The sequence below is a fragment of the Schistocerca gregaria genome, chromosome 3 (genome assembly GCF_023897955.1).
Source record: "Schistocerca gregaria isolate iqSchGreg1 chromosome 3, iqSchGreg1.2, whole genome shotgun sequence".
Lineage (NCBI taxonomy): Eukaryota > Metazoa > Arthropoda > Insecta > Orthoptera > Acrididae > Schistocerca > Schistocerca gregaria.
The window spans coordinates 931,697,222-931,721,156 of NC_064922.1; the positions used below are offsets into that span (position 1 = coordinate 931,697,222).

The 23,935-nt window shown below is 40.5% G+C and overlaps 1 protein-coding gene across 2 annotated transcripts in view; it reads left to right on the forward strand.

The window, feature by feature from the left end:
* Positions 1–345: 345 nt before the first annotated feature.
* LOC126355818 (alpha-amylase 1-like) overlaps positions 346–23,935 on the forward strand; it is a 124,693-nt gene continuing 101,103 nt past the window's right edge. The window contains exon 1 of one of the 2 annotated variants that reach the window (XM_050006262.1): positions 346–524. The gene's annotated coding sequence lies outside the window, so the exon portion shown is untranslated. The remainder of the gene's footprint in view (positions 525–23,935) is intronic. The other variant, XM_050006263.1, reaches the window with a different exon arrangement.

Sequence of the window (23,935 nt, forward strand, 5' to 3'; positions counted from 1 at the left end):
AAATAAACTGTTCTTAACATATAAATAAAATTCACATTAGAATATATAATCACTGTTAGTTATTCCAATATTTACATAGATAACGTGATTTTGTTGGGTACCTGATTCTCTTTTCCTTAAGGCTTAAGGTCTGTTCACTGTCCACTGAGCTGTATGTTTTTGTATTGATTCGTTTATTGTTTATTAGTGCAACCTGTAGTCTATTTTACAGTCAAGTTTTGGAACTGCCAGTGTCCGCTGTATGATCCGAACGAGAGTCTGTAAATCTAAATTTAGTAATTGGCACTGCACAGCTTAAGTTAATATTGGTTAAGTGCCAAGTGTTTCAAATCGGAAATCCAGCGCAGCGCAGACAGCATTGTCTCTTACAGCGAACGAGGTCACAGTGGTTGTCTACATGTTCGTTTACAGTGGTCTGCGTGTGTTTTGAATACACTTATATAAAGAGATAATTTAATTCTTCTGTAGGTGATTCCATGGTTGGACCCCAGTTGTGAACACATTTTTTCGCATACTTGAATGAGGTAAGTGAGAAAACTACAGTTTATTCATTCATATATTAGACATGATGTTCATATAAACACTTGCCGCCATTACTCACAGCATCATTTATCGTTCTCTTTGTAAAGCTTAAGCAAAAGCACTTCTACGTGAATTTTGTGACATGACATTTTTGCATCTCATATTTTACTAAACAGGCGTTTTAAATATTGTCTCCACGGATCGTGTATTTTTTGAAATAAAGAGCTATAATAGTGTAACATTTTACCCTGAGCTGTAAAGTCATGAGCTATCAAAAACTTATTATACGTACTGAAGGTACATCACATCACTGTTAATTTTCAGAGACATGTATATCTGTGTGCACCATGCTAATATGAATAAAAAAGCATCTCAAAGCTGAATATAATGTGAAGAGAAATTTCCTAGCTGTCATATACTGTCAGTAGTATCACAGAAGATTGTTCAAATTCCACACAGGTCTCATATTACTGTTTTTAGGCTCCTAAAAATCTACAGGTATGAACTTGGAAACTGTTCTTGCATTAAACTCTGACGTTAGATTTTGAAATATGTAGTCATCCAACATTACTCTTGTATATGTTATTTTGAATAAGTTATTCCCATGATTGCAATAGAAATCTTCTTTGAATATGTTCCAATGGCAATTTTTGAAGCATTGCTATTATACTATATACATTATAAATAGTCAGTAACTTCTCTTCATTAGAAATCTCATTGAAAATGTGACTTTAAAAAACCATATGAAGAATTTATGTAGCGAAGCATACCATCCTTTGTCCCAGTACTTACTTGAACATTTCTAATTGAGCACATGAATCTGTGTTGGATCTATGCATTCCACTGACTATACTTTTATAATTTTATTAATATTTACAACTAAAAAACTATTGACAATTTTCACCATAGACATACTTCGCCATAGTGCTCTAGTTAGTTTCTAACATTCCAGTCCTGTTCTTACCTGGTATTGTTTGAGATAACTTTATTATATGTGGTTTCTCTTTGCTATTTACATATGTACAAACACAACAACCATGGAGAGGACTTGTTGGTTGTTATACATTTGCACGTTTATATAATTGATATAAATATGTTTTCCTTTACAGTGCTTGTAATGTAATTAACTTTTGTATATATCAGAGCTTTCATGTCGTTAGATAAACAGTGTGGTCAGAAACAGTCTATAAAGCTTGTGAGGGTGTTGCAGGGTAGGCCATGCTAAGAAATATTCGATACATTTCTCCATTTCTCAGTTAATTAGCTATGAAACAGCCAATCAGGCCATTGTGGATGGAAATTCAGGTGGCCAGCCAGAGATGGTGTCGTTAAATGCGTTCTTCGTTTGGTTTCTTGAAAGTGAACAAGAGAGTGATACAAAAATTGGATGTGGGCCAGTAGTAAGGATCGCATCCAAGCCATAGCCTGAGCAGTCTCGTAGGCTATCATCTAAGCTTTGTATATGTGGTGGGCCTCTTGATTTGCCGTGGGCAACTGCCATATTGGTTAACTTCGACACTAATTAACTCGGAAATTGTGCAGTGTACCATATTTTATCACTACTACCTACCCTGCAATACCTTGTAACATTCTTTTAAAATGAGAAAAAAACTTTCCATTACGGTGAATGAATATCTGAACCGTGGTATGGGTACTGAACTCGAATTATCGTGTAGAATATGCTCACTCTGGAATGAGATTTTCACTCTGCAGAGGAGTGTGCGCTGATATGAAACTTCCTGGCATATTAAAACGATGTGCCGACCGAGACTCGAACACGGGACCTTTGCCTTTCGCGGGCAAGTGCTCTACCATCTGAGATACCGAAGCACGACTCACGCCCGCTCCTCACAGTTTTACTTCTGCCAGTATCTCGTCTCCTACTTCCAAACTTTACAGAAGCTCTCCTTCGCAGCTCAGATGGCAGAGCACTTGCCCGCGAAAGGCAAAGGTCCCGAGTTCGAGTCTCGATCGGGCACACAGTTTTAATCTGCCAGGAAGTTTCATGCTCACTCTGTACTATTGATATCAAAACTTTACACGAATTGATTGGACGATGCAGCTCCCAATAAGAATAAATAAATACAGTCACTGCAAGAGACATTCAGCCCCTTAGGCACTGAATCATGTGGCCCTGTTTAAAACTAACGTTGGTCCCTGTGCACATTACAAATACATTGAATTGTCTTACCTCTAAAGCGACAATGGAGTAACGCGATGTCTTCTGGTCTCTCATGAAAAACAAAAAATATTATTAGGTTACAGGCTCAGCAGTGTGCAATGCAGGCCATAATACTTTGAAATGAGCATGAAATTCTTCTGGCTGATAAACAAGGACACTTAACAAAATTCAACTTCTTTAAAAAAATATGCAACCTGGACAAGGAGGCGGTACTGATTATGGTGAATTACTAACATTAATTTTTTTAACAAAATTATGTTCCAACTGAAGTTACATTACTCACAATTGATTCACAAACAATGATATTTAAAAAGCAAACATTATCTAACTTTACTTATCCACATAAATACAAATTATCAAATTACATACAGCTCTGTTAACAAATCTTAGAAGCATTACAAAAGTGGAATATCTAACCGGTCTTTTATCAAAACCGTTTATCCACACTCTGGCATTAATCAATAACTACAAATTGCCAGCCAACTCATCTATACTAAAGCTCTGGCAAAAACAAAATCGTAATTATTTAACGTCTCTACCTTGCTTGCACGAAGACTTCTTCCAAGTTCAAAAATATTGACATACGTAAATTAATGTAACACTTGGTGGCTTCACATAGCACACCATAAAAACTACCTATTTCTTGCTCTTTCGCTCACTGACAGCTACCTACAACTGTGCGCCAAGCGATCTCTTACTATAATAATCTCAGACCGGAAGCAGTATCTCTGGGTGTGCGGTCTTACACAGTCAGCGATATAAAGCCTGTCAAAGACATACATCGTTTATAAAATCATATTCGGCTGCCACATACACATTTGCCCCAGTAGACTCCTTTCAAGCCTTACAAGCTTTTCATGGTGTTTCCGACCGTCCTATACATAAACAGAATTTAAAGTTATTGTATGTATTTCTTTAGGTGAGAGATAGACTTTTGTCTTTTTTGAGTCAAGGAAGGCTAATAACTAGCTCTTCTCGTATGGTTTTCTAACTATCTCAGATGGATCTCAATCCATCAGTTGCCTTTTGCAATTTTGTTCTTCAAAAGGAATAGTTTTGTATGCATCCTCAAGAGTATTTTATCCCTCTCATGAAATCCTTAAGTACGTTTTAACTTCTTATCATGGTATTGCTATCATCAGATGAGTATTGTCTGTTAATATAAGCAGTGTTTCTGTTATCTTGTATTCCCAAGATCTTTCTGTCTTTGCAGTTCGGGGAAGTGGGTCTATCCACACATTTATTTCTGAGAGTGGTTAGATGATGTGCACTGGGTAGATGTGTGGGGCAAATTATTGGTTGTGTCCTGGGTACAGGTATGTGGCAAATTCCTGTCTCTTTTCTTCAAAGGACCAATGTATTTAACCCAGAGTGGTTTACTGATTTTTACATAAATAAGAATGAGTGGCTCAAGTTTTCTTAAAATGCTTACAAAGGCATTCACCTCTCGATAAAATATTGAAATTAAAGAGTTATATCCTAGACTTATAAATCCTTGGTATACAATTAGCTGCAATTCCTTTGTTGATGTTGTTGTTGTGGTCTTCAGTCCAGAGACTGATTTGATGCAGCTCTCCATGCTAATCTATCCTGTGGAAGCTTCTTCATCTCCCAGTACCTACTGCAACCTACATCCTTCTGAATCTGTTCGGCGTATTCGTCTATTGGTCTCGCTCTACGACTTTTACCATCTGCACTGCCCTCCAGTACTAAATCGGTGATCACTCGATGCCTCAGAATATGTCCGACCAACCGATCCCTTCTTCTAGTCAAGTCTATTCTCTTCAGTTCTAGTCAATACCTCCTCATTAGTTATGTGATCTATCAATCTAATCTTCAGCATTCTTCCGTAGAACCACATTTCGAAATCTTTGATTCTCTTTTTGTCTGAACTATTTATCGTCCACCTTTCACTCCCATACATGGCTACAGTCGATACAAATACTTTCAGAAAATACTTCCTGACACTTAAATCTATACTCAATGTTAACAAATTTCTCTTCTTCAGAAACGCTTTCCTTGCCATCGCCAGTCCACATTTTATATCCTCCTTACTTTCACCATCATCAGTTATTTTACTTCCTAAATAGCAAAACTCAGTTACTAATTTAAGCATCCCATTTCCTAATCTAATACCCTCAGCATCACCGGATTTAATTCGACTACATTGCATTACTCTCGTTTTGCTTTTGTTGATGTTCATCTTACATCCTTCTTTCAAGACACTGTCCATTATTTTTCAGCAGCTCTTCCGGGGTCCTTTGCTGACTCTGACAGAATTCAAATGTCATTGGCAAACCTCAAAATTTTTATTTCTTCTCCATGGATTTTAATTCCTACCCAGAATGTTTCTTTTGTTTCCTTTACTGTTTGCTCAATATACAGATTGAATAACATTGGGGATAGCTTACAACCCTGTCTCACTCCCTTCCCAACCACTGCTTCTCTCTCATGCCCCTCGACTCTTATAACTGCCATCTGGTTTCTGTACAAATTGTAAATAGACTTTCGCCCCCTGTATTTTACGGCTGCCTCCTTCTCAATTTGAAAGACAGAATTCCAGTCAGCATTGTCAAACGCTTTCTCTAAGTCTACAAATGCTAGAAACGTAGGTTTGCCTTTCCTTAATCTATTTTCTGAGATAAGTTGTAGGGTCAGTATTGCCTCATGTGTTCCAACATATCTACGGAATCAAAACTGATCTTCCTCGAAGTTGGCTTCTACCAGTTTTTGCATTCGCCTGTAAAGAATTCGTGTTAGTATTTTGCAGCCGTGGCTTATTAAACCGATAGTTCGGTAATTTTCACATATGTCAACACCTGCTTTCTTTGGGATTGGAATTATTATATTCTTCTTCAAGTCTGGTGGTATTTCTCCTGTCTCATACATCTTGCTCACCAGATGGTAAATCTTTGTCAGGGCTGGATCTCCCAAGGCTATCACTAGTTATAATGGAATGTTGCCTACTCCAGGGGCCCTGTTTCGACTTACGTCTTTCAGTGCTCTTCCAACATTCTGCGTGGTGTCTGTTTGTTCTATATCGTGTCTGCCTACCACTTTCGCCAACGGCGCTCTGAACGTGTTATTTCGGGAATTGACTAATTTGAACCTGGGACCTGTTGCTGGTACGGAGACGCCAGACCACACATGACATGTAGAATTCAGAAGAGTTCAGTGAGACCAGCGATGATATAACCCAACACTTAATGATTTCAGCGTCAGCCCCACTGCACTCCCTGTAAAAGAATCATAATATTAACTAAATTTAGTGGAAGGGGTTCAAGGCTTTCCTATTTTTAGTTAGCTGGTAAAATAACGTCGTAAAAGCAGTGAAGTTTACCACTGGAAATTTAATTCTACTCACAAAACATTGTTTATAAATTGTACTATTGATAAAAGGACATGTTTTAATACAGGATGGTGAAAACCAACTGCGTTCAACAAAAATGTGAACGAATATTCCCTGAATGGGTTTCCAAGTTCTACAATGGATCGAAGGATGACCTATGCCATATCACATCTATAATCTAGGTTTAAATTAAGTTTCACGAAAGAGAAAACTATCAAAATGGTCTACAGCGACCCTTAATTACCTTTAATTACTTATCTAACTTGTCGTAAATTACAGTGGCTGATGTGGCTTCTCAATAACTATATAACAGAAAAATCATCGTGTTTCAGATTTTTACTTCAAGTGACAAATGTGAACACCATGAGCTTTAATTGACGATCGTCTCTAGTATTACGCAAAAAGGTGGTGTAACAGATGAGACTTCTGCAGTTGTGAGTGAAGCTTTATGCGCTGTTATGCGGCATCACGTGCGTTCATTACCTTGTCGGTGTTTGTCAGGGGGCGGCGGACAGCACAGCTCCGCTCACCTCGCTGTCTCCGACGCATCTCACTCCTGACTTCTGCTTACTACAATTTACCGAAGTTGTTTTAATAAAAAAAAAAACTATCTGGCTGCGTTTTCATCTGACCAATCAGGGTCTCAATGTTAACCTTAAGCTCCGCCTACAAAAATTCTGTCTATCCATTGAGAAACGTTATACTTTTCGTGGTGGGGCAGTGTTTTTAAAGTTTGAAACGTAACAGAGACGCGAAAAAGTCTCACATTAAAACTTGCAGCTGGTGTGGCCCTTTAGTGTTACCATAAGATCTATACTGTTCTTCTGGAGGGCTCTATCTTCTAATATCGGCTGGGGGGGGGGGGGGGGGACGTAGCAGTTAGCTGGCGACGTGGGTGTCCGTCCGTCCCTTATCGTAGGGCCTTCTAGCTTAACATGGTTCTGCTCTCGGCTTCTGTCCTCATTTCTCCCCTCGGAACTGTGTCTGTCTCACGGTGGGAAGGTATGACATGCATTCAGGCATTCTTGTGTTAGTCTGTGGTATTCCATTTGCTCACTCGTTACTCGTATTACTTTGGTTAATTTAATGTCACGATTTATTCGGAGTTATGTGACATACTACTGGATTTGCTTAGCATGTCAAGGTTTTGATGGAAGGTGTTGGATTTGCCTGACACCTTACACTCTGTCAAACTATTCATGCAGTATCATATCTCCAATTTCATCTTCATCTACCTCCTCTTCCATTTCCATAATATTGTCCTCTTACTTTTACTTTATCGTGTCCGGAAACTACAATTTGTTTGCCCAATATTGGGCATTGTCCAATGGTTCTTCTTTAGGCAGCTATAGATAATCGAGGGTGTATCTGTGCAGGCAGGCAGGGCATTGTAGGAGACGTTCCATGTCCTGTCGAGTACCACAGTCGCATTTGTCGTCATTTTCGTCCAATAAACCCCATTTGATCAGATTAGATTTCACAGGAGCCACTCCAGTTCTAATGCGGTTAAGCATTCTCCAGGTTTGAAACGCCGCTTGGTGGGTCCTTAGTGGATAGTAGATGGGGGGCTCATCTAAGGCGCAACTTAGGAAACGGCGTCTGGATTTGAGTCTGCTGGGGCCACACTCTAGGCCAAATATTAAGTGACGAACATCAAAGGTTTGTTTTAGCTTCTCAGTATGTTCATGGGCTTTCGTACGTGAGTCAGGGTTTGTCAAACCTGCGGCCCTGTAAAGATTTTCTATGGGCGTAGGTTTCATGCAGCCTGTCACTATCCTGCATGTTTCATTCAAGCTAATATGTACCTTTTTTGCGTTAGGGCGGATCTGCACCATACCGGGCAGGCATATTCAGCAGTTGAGAAGCACAAAGCTTGGGCTGAAGTTCTGACCACGGTAGGTTTGGTACCCCATTTGCTGTCGGACAGCTTTCTTATTAGGGAATTTCGTGCTTCTACTTTTTTGAGTGTTTTTTGCAATGATATTTGTATGTCAATGTTCCGTCCAGCACGACGCCAAGGTAGGTGGGAGTATCTGTGTGTTCTAGTAATGTCCCATCCCAGGTAACATTGAGTCTGTACTTTGCCTGCCTCGAATTCAGATGAAATGCACTCACTTGAGTTTTGGAGGGATTGGGTTTTAGAGAATTCTTTTTGTAGTAGGTTGACATTATAGAAAGGGCGGTTTCTAGTTTCTCCTCGATGGCTTCAAACCTGTTGCCTTGAACTGTTATTGCCAGGTCGTCTGCATATACAAAAGTTTTGGTTTTGTCTGGAGTTGGTTGGTCATTTGTATATACACTCCTGGAAATTGAAATAAGAACACCGTTAATTCATTGTTCCAGGAAGGGGAAACTTTATTGACACATTCCTGGGGTCAGATACATCACATGATCACACTGACAGAATCACAGGCACATAGACACAGGCAACAGAGCATGCAAAATGTCGGCACTAGTACAGTGTATATCCACCTTTCGCAGCAATGCAGGCTGCTATTCTCCCATGGAGACGATTGTAGAGATGCTGGATGTAGTCCTGTGGAACGGCTTGCCATGCCATTTCCACCTGGCGCCTCAGTTGGACCAGCATTCGTGCTGGACGTGCAGACCGCGTGAGACGACGCTTCATCCAGTCCCAAATATGCTCAATGGGGGACAGATCCGGAGATCTTGCTGGCCAGGATAGTTGACTTACACCTTCTAGAGCACGTTGGGTGGCACGGGATACATGCGGACGTGCATTGTCCTGTTGGAACAGCAAGTTCGCTTGCCGGTCTAGGAATGGTAGAACGATGGGTTCGATGACGGTTTGGATGTACCGTGCCTATTCAGTGTCCCCTTGACGATCACCACAGGTGTACGGTCAGTGTACGCTCCCCACACCTCTGGAGGTGGGCTGCACGATGTTGGGGCGTGAGCGGAAGACGGCCTAACGGTGTGCGGGACCGTAGCCCAGCTTCATGGAGACGGTTGCGAATGGTCCTCGCCGATACCCCAGGAGCAACAGTGGCAACAGTGGCAACAGTGTCCCTAACTTGCTGGGAATTGGCGGTGCGGTCCCCTACGGCACTGCGTAGGATCTTATGGTCTTGGCGAGCATCCGTGCATCGCTGCGGTCCGGTCCCAGGTCGACGGGCACGTGCACCTTCCGCCGACCACTGGCGACAACATCGATGTACTGTGGAGACCTCACGCCCCACGTGTTGAGTAATTCGGCAGTACGTCCACCCGGCCTCCCGCATGCCCATTATACCCCCTCGCTCAAAGTCCGTCAACTGCACATACAGTTCACGTCGACGCTGTCGCGGCATGCTACCAGTGTTAAAGACTGCGATGGAGCTCCGTATGCCACGGCAAACTGGCTGACACTGACGGCGGCGGTGCACAAATGCTGCGCAGCTAGCGCCATTCGACGGCCAACACCGCGGTTCCTGGTGTGTCCGCTGTGACGTGCGTGTGATCATTGCTTGTACAGCCCTCTCGCAGTGTCTGGAGCAAGTATGGTGGGTATGACACACCGGTGTCAATGTGTTCTTTTTTCCATTTCCAGGAGTGTATGTTGAATAGGATTGGCGCCAACACGCTCCCTTGGGCGAGCCCATTTTTCTGATTCCGCCATCGACTCTTTTTCCCCTCAAGCATTACGAAGAACTGTCTATTTTCGAGCAGGGATTCGATTATCTTAACTAGGTGGTAGTCTTTCAGGATCTCGTAAGTTTTATGCAGTAGTGTCCGATGATCCACTGTATCGCAGGCGGAACATAGGTCGACTAGTGACAGACCGGTGATTAGTTTATTCTCAAACCCATCCTCGATATGTTCCGTCAATGCCAGAATTTGACTGGTACAAGACTTTCCAGGTCTAAAATCTGCTTGGTGTGGAAGTAGCATCGAGTCAACGATCTTCTCTATTCTGTTGAGGATCAATCTTTCATAGCGCTTAAACAGGTGGTAGAGAAGGGTTATGGGTCTATAGCTCTTCGGAGACTCTGGATCCTTCCCGGGTTTAAGGAGAGCCACCACTTTTGACTTCCTCTACAGTTTCGGGATTTGAAAGGTTTCACGGCACACGCTAAAAAGTCCAAGTATCCAGTCCCTGGTGCGAAGGCCGAAGTTTCTAATCTGTTCCACGCAAATATCATCAAACCCAGCGGCTTTCCCATTCTTCATGGTATTTATGCCATTGTTCAACTCTCTCATGCTAAATGGTTTCTGGAAGTTGGTGTTTTCCGTTGGCAGTAAGCGTGTGGTTTTAGTTTTCTGACGTTTGGAGTTGAACTTGCCGCTTAGAAGGAGTTGGTTGGCCACCTGGTTTGGAGTTATGTTGGTCGGGGCCTTGCTTAGCCTTGGGTCACCATCCAGTTTCTTAATCAGGTTCCAGGCTATTTTGCTACTGTGTGACATATCTATTCTTTCTAGGGTTGCTATCCACTTCTTCTCACGTGCCCGGCTGAGGGCTGACATTAAAGCTGTGCCACAGGTGATGATTTCGTCGCTGAATGGGTCTTCCGCGAACAATACTTGATACTTCTCCAGGATGTCCTTTGAGGAATTTGAGAGCCCTGGGATATAGTGTTGTCTGAAGCCCCTAGGAATATAGCGTCTAGATACCTCTCACAATGTTTACAAAGATAAGATAATTGTTAACAAAGATGTTGTGTCTTTGGGACTGCATCAGGTGTCGTAGATGTTCCGGCTGACGAAGCAAATATCGGGATTGTAACCTCGCTTCCAAATTTTGCTGTTGAAGGGGCAGGGGAGCTGGGGTCGTGGAGAAGTGGGAGGTTATTTGCCTCAGCCCATTGTTCTAGCATCTGACCATTGGCGTCTGTCTCGTCGTAGCCCCAGGTGGTGCTGTGGCTGTTAAAGTCGCCCACAACGAAGTGTGTCCTTTGGTTGTTGAAGCTTTCTGGCGTTGAAGTGTGTAAGTTCTGGCTGGGGGGTTTATGTACGGATCATATTGTAAATGATTCACTCTCTATCGCCAACACTTCATTGTTGTTGGTGGTTGTCTTACTCGTGGAAGAGAGCAGCATCTCGGGTCTGGTAAATATTGCGCTCCCATACCTTCTGTGAGGTGCTTCTACCAAGCGCATTCCTTTGATATTGGGTCTGTTCGCTGTTTCATCTCTATGCGTTTTTTTGCAGGCACAGTACGTCCCACTTTTCTGATTGGCATAGTTGCGATATTACATCTTACTTATTCTTGGTGATTCCCTCGACGTTCAGGCTGACGATCGTCAGGGTTGACACTGAAGTGGACCTGTTTTTGTTTTTGGCTTATGACTGCATTGGTTTCCGGTGGTGGAAGGTTTGGCCGTTGTCCGATTGGGCAACGTTTCCGGGGAGCGCCTGCATTTTACTTTCTTCTGTGTAGCATGTAAGTAAACTGCACACGTGGAGGCACCTTCCTTGCTCCCCAATATTGTCCTCAAGTACATCGCCCCTGTATAGACCCTTTATATACCTCTTCCACCTTTCTGCTTTCCCTTCTTTGCTTAGAACTCGGTTGCCATCTGAGCTCTTGATATTCAAGCAAGTGGTTCTCTTTTCTCCAAAGGTCTCTTCAATTTTACTGTAGGCTGTATCTGCCTTACCCCTAGTGATACACACCTCTACATCCTCACTTTTTGCGCTTCCCATCCATCTCATTTTTGAGACGTTTGTATTCCTTATTGTCTGCTTCATTTATTGCATTTTTATATTTTCTCCTTTCATTAATTCAATTCAGTATCTCTTCTGTTACACAAAGATTTCCATTAGCCCTTGACTTTTTACCTACTTGATCCTCTGCTGCCTTCACTATTTCATCTCTCAAAGCTACCTACTTTTCTTCTACTGCATTTCTTTCTCCCATTACTGTCAATCGTTCCCTAATGCTCTCCCTGAAACTCTCTGCAACTTCTAGTTCTGTCAATTTATCCAGGTTCCATTTCCTTAAATTTCCACCTTTTAGCAGTATCTTCAGTTTTGATCTACAGTTCACAACCTACAGATTGTGGCCAGAGTCCACATCTGCCCCTGGGAATGTCTTACAATTTAAAACCTGGTTCCTAAATCTCTGTCTTACCATTATATAATCTATCTGAAACCTTTCAGTATCTCCAGGCTTCTTCCATGTATACAACCTTCTATTATGGTTCTTGAACCAAGTGTTAGCTAGGATTAAGTTATGCTCTGTGCAAAATTCTACCAGGAGACTTTCTCTTTCCTTCCTTACCCCCATTCCATATTCACCTACTACGTTTCCTTCTCTTCCTATTACTACTATCGAATTCTAGTCTCCTATGACTATTAAATTTTCGTCTCCCTTCACTACCTGAATAATTTCTTTTACCTCATCATACATTTCATCAATCTCTTCGGCATATGTGGAGCTAGTCGGCATATGAACTTGTAATGCTGTGATAGGCGTGGCCTTCGGATCTATCTTGGCCACAGTAATGCGTTCACTATGCTGTTAGTAGTAGCTTACTCGCATTCCTATTTTCTTATTCATTATTAAACCTACTCCTGCATTACCCCTATTTGATTTTGATTTATAACTTGGTATTCACCTGACCAGAAGTCTTGCTGCTCCTGCCATTAAACTTCACTAAATCTCGCTATATCTAACTTTAACCTATCCATTTCCCTTTTTAAGCTTTCTAACCTACTTGCCCGATTTAAGGATCTGCCATTCCACGCTCCGACCTGTCGAATGCCAGTTTTCTTTCTCCTGATAACAATTCCTTTAATAATGGGTAATTCCATGGCAATTTTCGTTGCATACAACTTTGCCAATTTAGAGAATTCTGAAGACTGCGGGAGCCGAGAATTACCGGAATTATTACACAATCAGCTTAACGGCTCGTGAATTCAAACTGTTGACAGAAGTAACATAAAGGTGAATGGCAAAGAAAATTAAGGGTCGTTTAGATCATGATTCTGGCTTTAGGAAACGTAAAGACACCAAATAGGTAGTTCTGATGTTGCAATTGATAGTGGAAGCAATACTGAAGAAAAGTCAAGAAACATTCATAGGATTTGTCGACCTGGAAAAAGAGTTTAAAAATGTGAAACGGTGTAAGACACTAGAAATTTTGAAAAACATAAGGAAAAGTTACAGAAAAAGGTAGGTGAAGTACAATTATACAAGAATAAAGAAGGAATAATAATAATGGGAGACCAAGAACGAAGTGCTCGGTTTTAGAGTGGTGTAAGACATGTTTGTAGTTTTTCGGCCGTGCTGTTCAATCTATACATTGAAGAATAAATCACGTAAATAACAAAAGCAAAAATTTCAAGGTGAAAGAATATCAATGATAAGATTCGTTGATGACATTGCTATCAACAGTGAAAGTGAAGAAAGAGTACAGGAACTGTTGAATGTAATGAAATCTAGTGAGTGCAGAACATGGATTGAAAATAAATCGAAGAAAGACAAAGATAATGAGAAGTAGTAGATATGAGAACAGCAAGAGACTTAACATCGAAGTAGGTAACTATGAAGCAAACGAAGTTAATGAATTCTGCTACCTTGGAAGAAAAATAACCCATTACAGACGAAGCAAGTAGAGAATAAAAAAGACTAGTAATGGCAAAAAGTGCATTCCTGGCCAAATGAATTCTGCTGGTATCAAACATAGGCCTTAATTTGAGGAACAATTTTCTGAGAATGTACGTTTGGAGCACAGCATTGTCAGGTACTGAAACATGGAGTGTGGGAAAACCGGAACAGAAGAGAATCACAGCATATGAGATGTGGCGCTGCAGCAGAACATTGAAAATTAAGTGGACTGATAAGGTAAGGAGTGAGAAAATTCTTCTCAGAATCGGCGTGGAAAGCAATATGTGAAAAATACAGACAAGAAGAAGGGAGAGGATGATAGGGTCTTTTTTAAGAGATCAGAGACTAACTTCCGATACTAGAGACAGGTGTAGAGGGTGAGAAACCAAGAGATAGACAGAGATTGGAATATATGTAGCAAGTAATTGGTGACATTGGTTGCAAGTGCTACTCTGAGATAAATAAGTTGCCACAGAAGAAGAATTCATGGCTGGTTGCATCAAATTAGTCAGAATACTAATGACTCAAAAAAAATTGTAAACTGCAACCAATTATTTTACTCCATCCCAGGATTGTAGTAGGGGACCAGAGACGTCTATCGACACAATATGTAGCAGTATTGTTGATAGCATTGTATCTAGCGCCATTCAACAGAATTTATACACCAGTTTGGCCTTCTGGCAGATAATGCGGTTTCTTAAATTTGTTTCACTCACCTATGCATGTTTGGAAAGTAGCAATAAAGATTGATTTGCTTTAATCATTTTGCAGCACTATAGTCCCCGTTAGACAATGAGTATACCAGTTTGTACTAGCTTGAAAGACTGTGGAAATGCCCTCACTCACTAAGAATCAGATAGTTAGCCATGTATATAAAATACTAAATTGTTATGGATCTGTAGTGATGATACAGTTTATCAGTGAGATTCTGTTGTAGTAACTGTTTACCTTATTTCCAATTCTGACTAGCACCCTGGAGAATTTCCATAATCCTACACATGTGTCCGTAATATTGCCCATTAAGTGTTGTCTTTCATAAGCAAGATTCACTAATATTTGGTAAACTAACTCTTAAAATTCTGGAAGCCCTTGGGGAAGGTGGTATGAGGTACCTGCTACCACTACAACGGATTATTTCTAACTTAAAGACCGGTCCACTACGTGGGCATGTTAAGAGGTTGCGTATTAAATGAAAACTCAAAGCCGGATGATCACCAAATGCTTTGAGATAATTGCCGTAAACATAGCACTACAACTTTTTAAAAGCCCAGGGAACAGCTAATGTTTCTGATTCAGTGGCAGAATATGCTCTTTACACTCAGAGAGTACACACCTAGCAAATCATATGACGCAAATGTTAGGTCGGCCCTCATCTTCATTGATTTGAAGTAAAACAGTTCTCAAGCCACAGAAGGAACATCTGTTGCAGAACAAAAATGTCTTTAGACATATCAGAACAGTGTAATAGCTGACAGTTTACTAAGACTTGCTTAAAAGAATCAGAAGCAATCTGGAAATCTCTTGACCAAAACACATGTGTATTTTTTTCTCAATAATTTCAGTAGTGCATCACTGTTCGGGAATTGGTTAGGTACACAACGTTTAAAAAGTAAAATTAAGCCTAACAATCCTTTGAGTTGTTTCTTTGTTCTAGGTGCAGATAATTTTTCAATCCACAGATTCTGTCACCAGCTGGTACTGCTGCTGTAGGAGAAATTGCATGAACAGGAAATTTGATTTTATATTTAACACATTTTAATTTTTAGATATGTGCCATAACTCATGGATCCAAATATTTCTGAAACAACTTTCGTAGTAAAATAAATTATTCCTCTCAGGTACATGTTACAATGAGTAGAACATGAACATAACAGTTCAGGCCTCGGTATGGTGTCCAGTGCAGTAACAAAGACACCTGAGATGACATTTAAATCAAAGGACAGAATACGAAACTGGTAACTTCTACCTGCAAATATAAACACATTATATTTGCAAGATTCCTCAGTGAATATGACCTTTCAGTATGAGGTTTGTTTAATATTTAGCCCATGAACTTTTGTATTTGTTCATGAACTTCTCAGACCTAGTACAGAAAGGACTAATAATTTGATTAATAGCTCGGGCGTCCCTCTATCGTAAAAATTCAATAAAAAGTGTGCAATTTAGAATTAAACATCCTGCAACTGGGAATGTGCAGCCAAATGCTAAAATTCCTGAAATTACAATTACCTGCGTTTACATCTTTACAATGCGCGATATAGTGCTGACCGCACCAACAATCTTTTAGTTTTCAATTGGCAAGGTAGACACATTCGTAATTATAGTTTTTACATTTCCACTCAACCATTAAGCACAGTCTGAACTTGATTTTCGTGTTGTACCTTATACATGTTACGATCAGTACGTAACTCACCTATAATATTTGTTCGATCACTGTATCATAACTTGTTGACATAACTAGCATTATTGCCCTCACTCAATCCTGTGAATGGCACTCGAATACATAATGAGCATGCTTTTAGTGTGTCGAATTCAGCATAATGGAGTGGCCATCTTCCACCACTTCAACCACACGTCTAAGGTATTTGCTCTTTCAGTTAGCTTCTAAACAGCTGTTTTGAAACTATGTTGTTGCGGCTGTATAGAAATAACCTGATCTATTAATTTCTTTATAACATCAGGAACACTGATCAGTTTGGACTAAACGCCATCCACTTTGGACTTAAAAATTATACTGTGTGGTTTGAATGTGATCCAGTTTGGACTTAAAGCTGTCTTGTTTGGACTGAAAAGCGTTCTGATTGGACTGAAGAATGTTCTTTTTAGATTTAATCTCATCAATCTGTACTGATAATCGAAATTTGTCTTCATCATGATTCTTTTTTTTTATTCATTTCCACAAATGCATCCATAGTGTGACTGGTTTGCGGAATATGTATTATCAGTTCCCTGATCAGCAAATTCGCTGCCATCAGCTTGCGATCCGTCATCACTGTTTTCTACCAATTACGCATTTATACCACAAAGAACCATGAACCATGGACCTTGCCGTTGGTGGGGAGGCTTGCGTGCCTCAGCGATACAAATGGCCATACCATAGGTGCAACAACAACGGAGAGGTATCTGTTGAGAGGCCAGACAAATATGTGGTTCCTGAAGATGGGCAGCAGCCTTTTCAGTAGTTGCAGGGGCAACATTCTGGATGACTGACTGACCTGGCCTTGCAACATTAACCAAAACGGCATTGCTGTGCTGGTGCTGCGAACGGCTGAAAGCAAGGGGAAACTACAGCCGTAATTTTTCCCGAGGACATGCAGATTTACTGCATGATTAACTGATGATGGCGTCCCCTTGAGTAAAATATTCCGGAGGTAAAATAGTCCCCCATTCGGATCTCCGGGCGGGGACTACTCAGGAGGATGTCGTTATCAGGAGAAAGAAAACTGGCGTTCTACGGATCGCAGCGTGGAATGTCATATCCCTTAATCGGGCAGGTAGGTTAGAAAATTTAAAAAGAGAAATGGATAGGTTAAAGTTATATATAGTGGGAATTAGTGAAGTTCGGTGGCAGGAGGAACAAGACTTTTGGTCAGGTGAATACAGGGTTATAAATACAAAATCAAATAGGGATAACGCAGGAGTAGGTTTAATAATGAATAGGAAAATAGGAATGCGGGTAAACTACTACAAACAACATAGTGAACGCATTATTGTGGCCAAAAAAGACACGAAGCCCACACCTACTACAGTAGTACAAGTTTATATGCCAACTAGCTCTGCAGATGATGAATAAAATGAAGAAATGTATGATGAGATAAAATAAATTATTCAGATAGTGAAGGGAGAAGAAAATTTAATAGTCAGTGGTGACTGGAATTCGTCAGTAGGAAAAGGGAGAGAAGGAAACATAATAGGTGATTATGGATTGGGGCTAAGAAATGAAAGAGGAAGCCATCTGGTAGAATTTTGCACAGAGCATAACTTAATCATAGCTAACACTTGGTTCAAGAATCATAAAAGAAGGTTGTATACATGGAAGAATCCTGGAGATTCTAAAAGGTATCAGATAGATTATATAATGGTAAGACAGAGATTTAGAAACCAGGTTTTAAATTGTAAGACATTTCCATGGGCAGATGTGGGCTCTGACCACAATCTCTTGGTTTTGACCTGTAGGTTAAAACTGAAGAAACTGCAAAAAGGTGGCAATTTAAGGACATGGGATCTGGATAAGCTGAAAGAACCAGAGATTATACAGAGTTTCAAGGAGAGCATTAGGGAACAATTGTCAGGAATAGGGGAAAGAAACACAGTAGAAGAAGAATGGGTAGCTCTGAGGGATGAAATAGTGAAGGCAGCAGAGGATAAAGTAGGTAAAAAGACTAGGGCTGTTAGAAATCCTTGGGTAACAGAAGAAATATTGAATTTAATTGATGAAAGGAGAAAATATAAAAATGCAGTAAATGAAGCAGGCAAAAAGGAATACAAACGTCTCAAAAATTAGTTCGACAGGAAGTGCAAAATGGCTAAGCAGGGATGGCTAGAGGACACATGTAAGGATGTAGAAGCTTATCTCACTAGGGGTAAGATAGATACTGCCTACAGGAAAATTAAAGAGACCTTTGGAGAGAAGAGAACCACGTGTATGAATATCAAGAGCTCAGATGGCAACCCAGTTCTAAGCAAAGAAGGGAAGGCAGAAAGGTGGAAGGAGTATATAGAAGGTTTATAGAAGGGTTATGTACTTCAGGACAATATTATGGAAATGGAAGAGGATATAGATGAAGACGAAATGGGAGATAAGATACTGCGTGAAGAGTTTGACAGAGCACTGAAAGACCTGAGTCGAAACAGGGCCCCCGGAGTAGACAACATTCCATTAGAACTACTGACGGCCTTGGGAGAGCCACTCATAACAAAACTCTACCAGCTGGTGAGCAAGATGTACGAGATAGGCGAAATACCCTCAGACTTCAAGAAGAATATAATAATTCCAATCCCAAAGAAAGCAGGTGCTGACAGATGTGAAAATTTCCGAACTATCAGTTTAATAAGTCACAGCTGCAAAATATTAACGCGAATTCTTTAGATACAAATGGAAAAATTGGTAGATTCGGACTCGGGGAGGAGCAGTTTGGATTTCGTAGAAATGTTGGAACACGTGAGGCAATACTGACCTTACGACGTATTTTAGAAGAAAGATTAAGAAAAGGCAAACCTACGTTTCTAGCATTTGTAGACTTGGAGAAAGCTTTTGACCATGTTGACTGAAATACTCTCTTTCAAATTCTGAAGGTGTCAGGGGTAAAGTACATGGAGCGAAAGGCTATTTACAATTTGTACAGAAACCAGATGACAGTCATAAGAGTCGAGGGGTATGAAAGGGAAGCAGTGGTTGGGAAAGGAGTGAGACAGGGTTGTAGCCTCTCCCCGATGTTATTCAATCTATATATTGAGCAAGCAGTAAAGGAAACAAAAGAAAAATTCGGAGTAGGTATTAAAATTCATGGAGAAGAAGTAAAAACTTTGAGGTTCGCCGATGACACTGTAATTCTGTCAGAGACGGCAAAGGACTTGGAAGAGCAGTTGAACGGAATGGACAGTGTCTTGGGGGTGGATATAAGATGAACATCAACAAAAGCCAAACGAGGATAATGGAATGTAGTCAAATTAAATCGGGTGATGCTGAGGGAATTAGATTAGGAAATGAGACACTTAAAGTGGTAAGGGAGTTCTGCTGTTTGGGGAGCAAAATAACTGACGATGGTCGAAGTAGAGAGGATATAAAATGTAGACTGGCAATGGCAAGGAAAGCGTTTCTGAAGAAAAGAAATTTGTTAACATCGAATATAGATTTATGTATCAGGAAGTCGTTTCTGAAAGTATTTGTTTGGAGTTTAGCCATGTACGGAAGTGAAACACGGACGATAAATAGTTTGGACAAGAAGAGAATAGAAGCTTTCGAAATGTGGTGCTACAGAAGAATGCTGGAGATTAGATGGGTAGATCACGTAACTAATGAGGAAGTATTGATTAGGATTGGGCAGAAGAGAAGTTTGTGGCACAACTTGACCAGAAGAAGGGATCGGTTGGTAGGACATGTTCTGAGGCATCGAGGGATCACCAATTTAGTATTGGAGGGCAGCGTGGAGGGTAAAATTCGTAGAGGGAGACCAAGAGAAGAATACACTAAGCAGATTCAGAAGGATGTAGGTTGCAGTAGGTACTGGGAGATGAAGATGCTTGCACAGGATAGAGTACCATGGAGAGCTGCATCAAACCAGTCTCAGGACTGAAGACAACAACAACACCAACAACAATAACCACAAAAGACTGAAATTGTCTTAATAAATTTTGTATGCCTATTTTAAACAGAAATATCTAAGTAGTATTGGCTCAAAGCATAAATATTCAAAAAAATTATCGAACTGCAGATACAAGAAAATAGCGCTGTTCCATGTTGTTTGTGTTGCGCATAAAGCCATCCATATTCTTGACGATAATTTCACGAATTGTAACCAGTTAACAAATTTGAACACTGAATTTAACATAGATTATGGGCCATGAAGCACCTACCCGATTGATAAACTTTTATCACACGCCTTTGCAGAGTAATAAACAATGATATCCTTACCTTATGTGTGGCTGCGTATTTGTGGTTGCGTATTTCAGATAAGTGAAAAAATATTTGTATCGTCAAATATTATCTTGGCGATTTTAAACTTCAGTTCTTAGTTTTTGAATGTATTTTCCTCTTATATTATGTGTTTTATTTTCTTCTTGTCTTTGGAAAGCCTCATAGTAAACGTCCATGACAATGATAAAGACGAATACAATTTGTAATTCAGTGGCAACAAATTCTTAAATACATGAACTCCAAAGGAGTTATATTTACGTCATACATGGCACCACTTGAAACGTTCCCGACATATAAATTAGTAAGACTGCATGCTTGTACGTATCAAAAAGTCCTGAAGATAGGAAAGCCACTACAAAGGAAATAAAAATGGGGAGGCACAACTGTTGCCATATACAGTTAAAATTATTATAAATGCTGATTACGTCAATGTTTAATAAAGTCAGACTTATTGCATTTATCGCCCAAGAAAATAAAAATTATAGTCAGGCCAAAATGGTCTTTACTGGTTAACGACATCCTTACTAACGAATAAATGTGTACGTGGTTACTATTAATTACAGAGAAATTACCTTGTAATGCGTTTATCAGACTTTGTATAAAGACGCGGTTTTGACATTCAAAAGATGAAATAACTATCGATAGTGTCCTTATGGAGCTGAATCGTTGCATCAAGAAGCAAAGGGGCTACCAGCTGAAATTTACTGGCTTTATACTATTAACACAGGAGAAATGAAAGACTGATCATTTCACAAAACAAAATACATTTTTTAAACAAAATGATCGAATTATTATTGGCAAAAAGTTTACAACGAACGCTCTTACATTTGTGTCATGCCGGTGCCAAAAAGGGAAGAAAGAAAGAAATTCACTTCGTGTTTAACGTATACAAAGAAATTATAACATCATACAACTAAGATTAGTATTATGTAAAACGATGACAGAGATTAATTTCTGTGAAGTTTTTGCCTGCTGTAGGTAGAATTTTTTGCTTTAGTGTAACTGCCATAAGTTCCTAAACATTTTCAGTGAAATGATATCAGGGGCTTACACATCTACATCTAAATCCACACTCCGGAAGCCACCTGACGGTGTGTGGCGGAGGATACCTAGAGTACCTCTATCGGTTCTTCCTCCTCTTCCAGTCTCGTATTGTTCGTGGAAAGAAAGATTGTCGGTATGCCTCTGTGTGGGCTCTAATCTCTCTGATTTTAACCTCATGGTCTCTTGGAGAGATATACCTAGGAGGCAGCAATATACTGCTTGACTCCTCGGTGAAGGTATGTTCGCCGGCCCGAGTGGCCGAGCGGTTCTAGGCGCTTCAGTCTGGAACCGCGAGACCGCTACGATCGCAGGTTCGAATCCTGTCTCGGACATGGATGTGTGTGATGTCCTTCGGTTAACTGGGTTTAAGTAGTTCTACGTTCTGAGGGACAGATGACCTCAGAAGTTAAGTCCTATAGTGCTCAGAGCCATTTGAACCATTTGAAGGTATGTTCTCGGAACTTCAACAAAAGCTCGTACCGAGCTACTGAGCGTCTCTCCTGCAAAGTCTTCCAGTGGAGTTTATCTATCATCTCCGTAACGCTTTCGCGATTACTAAATGATTTTGTAACCAAGCGCGCTGCTCGCCGTCGGATCTTCTCTCTCTCTTCTATCAACCCTATCTCTTACGGATCCCACACTGGTGAGAAATATTCAAGTAATGGGCAAACAAGTGTACTGTAACCTACTTCCTTTGTTTTCGGATTGCATTTCCTTAGGATTCTTCCAATGAATCTCAGTTTGGCATCTGCTTTACCGACGATCAACTTTATATGATCATTCCATTTTAAATCACTCCAAATGCGTAGTCCCACATGATTTATGGAATTAACTGCTTCCAGTTGCTGACCTGCTATATTGTAGATAAATGATAAAGGATCTTTCATTCTATGTATTCGCAGCACATTACACTTGTCTCTATTGAGATTCAATTGCCATTCCCTGCACCATGCGTCAATTCGTTGCAGATCCTCCTGCATTTCACTACAATTTTCCATTGTTACAACCTCTCGATATACCACAGCATCATCCGCAAAAAAACCTGCGAACTTCCGATGTTGTCCACAAGATCATTTATGTACATAGGAGCCCATTAGCAGATATATTACTGCGCGGTTTCGTGAAAAGATGCGTTACAGGTACAATGTAGGTAACTGCAAAGAAACGTGAATTAAGAAAAAGAGCACTGCAGTGGATCGACTGGAGAAGGAAGTACAAAAATGTGCAGGAAGAGACAAGAGTAGAACAATATGAGTCACTTAGGAATTAGGAAGTGGAGGGAAACGGGGGTAAAATGAATGCAGGAAAAAAGCGAAGAAACTGAAAAAGGAAATGGCCATGGGGAGGAATGGTTCAACATATAGAAAGGCCAAAATAACCTTCGTGAAATTAAAAGCAATTCGTCATCATTAAGAGCGCAAGACAAATACCCCTGTGAAAGACAGAGGAGAGAGGGGATGGGTGAGTAGAATACAATGAACGGTCTTAGGAGGGTGAGGAACCGACTAACGAACAAATGGGAGTCAATATGGAAGACACAGGGTATGCTGTATTAGAGTCAGAGTGTTAGAGAACTTTGGAAGATTTGAAATCAAATAAATGGGAAGACCCTTATAATAATCCTTCAAAATTTCAAAAATAATGTGAGTCTATGAGTGTGGAGACATAAAATAAGATGTTCGGAAAAGTATCAACCATGCAATGCAGAAGATAGCACGTGCATAAAATTGCGAAAAGTATCGCAGAATCAGCTTACAAACTCATGCGTCTAAGTTACTAGCGGGAATAGTTTGCAGAAGGATGGAAAAGATCGCTGAGAGTCCGTCAGACGATGAAACGTAGAAGGTAGTTCTGACAATGCGTTTGATACCTCGGTCTGTTGGGTAAATAAGATGGTACAGAGCCGTTCACTGCTAAAATGTTTGGAAAATGTAGTCAATTTACAAAGTAGATTTCATACAAATTATTAGTGCTACCCGTCCTACAATAATGCTCAAATATGTGGGATCTGTACCAAGTAGAGTAAGAGACAAACAATGTATACAAATAAGCAGCAGCATGAATGGTCACAGGGAGAGTGTCACGGCGGTGCTGAAAGAGCTGAAGTGGTAGTCTCTTAAAGATAGGCCCAAACAACCCCGTGAAGGTGTATGAGAAAAGTTCAAAACGTGATGAATCTAGGAATAAGTGTATACTGTAACTCCGCCCCCCCCCCCCCTCCCACCCTATATATTGCTCCCATGCGGATAGCCTAGATGGGTTTAGACTGACTGCAGCACTCGCAGGGCCGTTTAAGTAATCATTATTCCCGTATTCTATGCTGGATGGGAGCGACGGGAATCCCTAATAACTAGTACAAGTGAACTACCCTCTGCCAAGCACTTCATAGTAGTTTGCAGAGTATAGATGTAGTTATATAAAAAGAGACCTTCGCTGTAGTGGTGTTGTATATAATCCCAGTGGGTGACTAAGTTTGCCAAGAGATAGAGTATTGGTATTCCTAGTTTTGCAACTGGAGTTAACGTTTTCCCACCAGATTCCTCACTCCTGGAGAGTTGTTTCCGCAGTTCGTTGCATGATGGATTCTTCCCGACCAGCACAAAGAGTGTTTATCCAATTTCTTCGCGCAGAAGGGGAGCATGCTTGACAAAT